This window comes from Dioscorea cayenensis, chromosome 19 (assembly GCF_009730915.1).
Source record: "Dioscorea cayenensis subsp. rotundata cultivar TDr96_F1 chromosome 19, TDr96_F1_v2_PseudoChromosome.rev07_lg8_w22 25.fasta, whole genome shotgun sequence".
NCBI classification, from domain to species: domain Eukaryota; kingdom Viridiplantae; phylum Streptophyta; class Magnoliopsida; order Dioscoreales; family Dioscoreaceae; genus Dioscorea; species Dioscorea cayenensis.
Genome location: NC_052489.1, coordinates 25,632,375 through 25,635,804, shown reverse-complemented (window position 1 = coordinate 25,635,804; position 3,430 = coordinate 25,632,375). Strand labels below are relative to the sequence as shown.

The following is a 3,430-nucleotide window of genomic DNA, read 5'->3' as shown; positions in this document are numbered from 1 at the left end:
AAATACAATCAGTAGGTGTGTTCATATTCATGTCAAAACCATATACATCAAGTTAAACATGTGTAAACTATGGACACATTGTCTCTTTCAATTGTATGTTAGAGTATGATCTTCCTACTATTTTACAGAAGGTGAGAATACATGACCTTTATGGATTATGTTCTACTAATACCTGTCCTCTTTGCAGTAAATAATTGGCGCAGAAATGAAAGCTTGTGGCCATTTCGCATAGATGATGTGGTTGTGATGGCAGTCCTGTTGTTGGCCATCGCCGGAGGAGTTTCAAGTTCTGGTGAAGGTGCCGGCAAAGTGAAAAGAAATGCATTAAGCATGCGAATAATCTGGCTGAAGTTTGGTCTCATGTTTGGGTCCTCCACCCAGCATGACTGCACAATGAAAGTGAGCTCCTCTGGTGTGTCCTCTGGAATGGCTGGCCTCACTTGCTTTTTTTTTTTTTCCAAACAACAAACATGTAATATCAGCATATCAGTACTCTTGTAATATGAAGCAGAGAAAACAAGCAGAATTAGTTCAGAGCATCTGATGAAACAATAACCATTTTTCAGAAAGTATATCTACATGTTCAGCTTTTCTGATGAATTGGCCAGCAACTACAAAAATACAATCAATTTCAGAACATGCAGATTGAAGATGCATGAAAATTTGACTGTTGTGTTTTATTTGTTTTCCTGATGAAGACTTTGGTTTCTTGTAATATGCACTGGAATAAACAGTAAACAGTGTCAAACAAAGCAAATGATGGATGATAGTCACCTTAAAAGCGGCAGCATAGGCAGCCTGCAAGTTTGACATGCCTTCAAATGGCATGCGGTTGGTCAGCAACTCCCACTGTACAATGCCAAAACTGTATACATCAACCTTGTTGGTGTAATGTTTCTTTTCACCTCGTCGCAATGTTACTGTGCTGTATAACTGCAAGATTGTTTTCAGAGCATGATGTATAACTTCTCAGGTTATCAAATTGACTCATCTGAACATTTGTTATTGTCTGTAAGTGTTCTAAAATTTCGGTTTCAACTTCAATTCATGTCAAAACCAGAACATTTTCACAATTTAGGACATTTTGTATGCCATTATCGAAGTTTCAGTCAAGTTTTAATATTATAAACCTCAACAGATACTAACTTCACATGGTTTCCTATTAGGTAAAGATATAGTGGTACCTCAGGAGCCATCCATCTGTAAGTCCCAGTTTCAGCCGTCATCATCTCCGTCACAGTTTCTTCTCGAGCAAGACCAAAGTCAATAAGCTTCACATTTTTCTGGTTCACCGTAAGCAGCAAATTGTCTGTTATTGTTGAAAGCATTAAAAAATTTATAAGGGTAAAATCAGGTCCAAATCTAAACTATGAATTATGTGATAGCAACAAGCAAAAATGCGTTTCTGTTGATTCTACGCAAGCCAAATAATAAATATAAGACTTTTGCAGGTCTTCACATTCTAAGATATTATACTATTTACTGGGATTTTTTCCTTGCATGCCTGCAATCAGTAAATGACTTCTAGCACACTTGTGTGTGCAAGGATTAAAGAAGTAGCCCTTTGTTCATCATATGCTTGCGCCTGCAGCACCTCCTTAATCAACTGAAGGGGAGTTGTTTCAATAAACATATAGACTTAAACAACCCCACCCGCTAGAGGAGAAAAAGGTGAACTGAGTCATGCCTTCCTTCTAGCCATCTTAAACAAGCAGGGTTCTCAGCTAAAGCCTAAAGGTGAAAATGATAAGACCAACTACAACTGCTAATCGAGACTGGTAAAAGTCAATGTAATCCAAGTCAACTAAACACATGCTGGTTCAACTAAAATTTAAATAAATAAATGACTAGATACTGTGAATGGATTTTTACCAGGTTACAAGTCTCTGTGAATTATTCCATTCGCATGTAGGCAGTCCATTGCATAAGCAATATTAAGTGCATAGCCAATTGCAACATGCAGATCCAGTTGTTTAGGATGAATACTGCACAAGTATTTTTTTCAAAGACATTCCAGGTAAAAGCTCTGAAGCAATCACCATAATCGGTTCCTTACAAGCTCCAATGAACTGTGTAAAAGATAATTGTTAATCATAAGTAAGCTAAAACAAAACTTGCAACATGAATTGGTCCATAAGTCTCAATTACAATTGGTGGTGCAAGGCCATGCAGAAGAAAGCACAAGTATAATAGATGAATAATATAGGCCTGCCGAAATAATTTCCTGGTTTATGTTCCACAATAACCATCCAGAATACATGACATCAATCTAGAGCACACCTTGACAAGGTTCTTATGTCTCACTCTAGACATCATATTCACTTCACGAATGAAACGGTTTTCTAGTGTGACTTTTTCTTCTGGGGTACTGCCACCATTAAGAACTTTGATTGCTACTATTTGCTCATCATATCTACAAAAGACAAGCAATCTTTCAACGTTGAGTAAAAACTAATCCAAACATTGACAAGACCAGTTCAAGATAAATTAAATAAGACTTGATGGATGCATGTGGTGAGAGAGGTTATAAGCTGTGATGAGGATCATCGGTATCATGCAATTGTCACAGATAAATTGAAAAAGAAAATTGTTTTTTATGTGAAATGTTCAAATGCAGGAAAATAAATGTCCGTAGGAGAAGAGAAGGATTGCAAAGGTCTATAAAGAGATTCATTGCACAATTGAGAAGAATTGTTTTATCTATATAAGAAAGAGCAAAAAGTAAAACATGTCCAACTCAATGCGACTTGAAGCATGAGAATTCAGTTGGCGATATAATATTTCTTTTGGGACAACAGAAAATATTAACAATGGGATACAAATGAAGGCTGTGCCCCCACAGTGTGTGCACACAAGGGGGTTGCATCCCCACAGAATTTCTTAACAGGCAGAGAAGAAAGATACAGATGGCGTTCCATGGTATCAGTAAGGAGCCAAAAACAGGTAGCATACAAATTTCACGGACAAACAAAGTAGAAAAACAGGACTTGCATGCAACGCAACTTAAAAAGAATCAGGCATCAATGTCTTCATTTGAAATTAATCCGAGAACAAGTAGTAGTCCACTAATTAATCAAAATAGTAGCGTTTCAGGACATAAACAATATATTCTTTCAGAATTATTCAACTGATTAAAATTTACTTAAAAGTTACACTTACTTTCCCTCGAGATTTTCCCATGAGCCCCTTCTCCAATCTTTGATACAATAAAAAGCAATCTCGGATTGATCAAGAGCTTCCTATCAAGCTCAAACACTGGAATAGAGTTGGTGCCAAGGTTCTCAAAGGATTGGTTCCCTTGTTGAACAGAGTCCTCTGCAACTTCAACTTCATTCAGCTTCAAGCGCTTAATCTCCTCGCCCTCGCTTCTATCCTCTCTAGGTTCATCTCCACAACTCATATTGCACAAAAAAAAAATTCAAAAAATTCA

The 3,430-nt window shown here is 37.0% G+C and overlaps 1 pseudogene; it reads right to left on the bottom strand.

Annotated features, from left to right (window-relative positions):
* LOC120283421 lies at window positions 1-3,430 on the bottom strand (annotated as a pseudogene).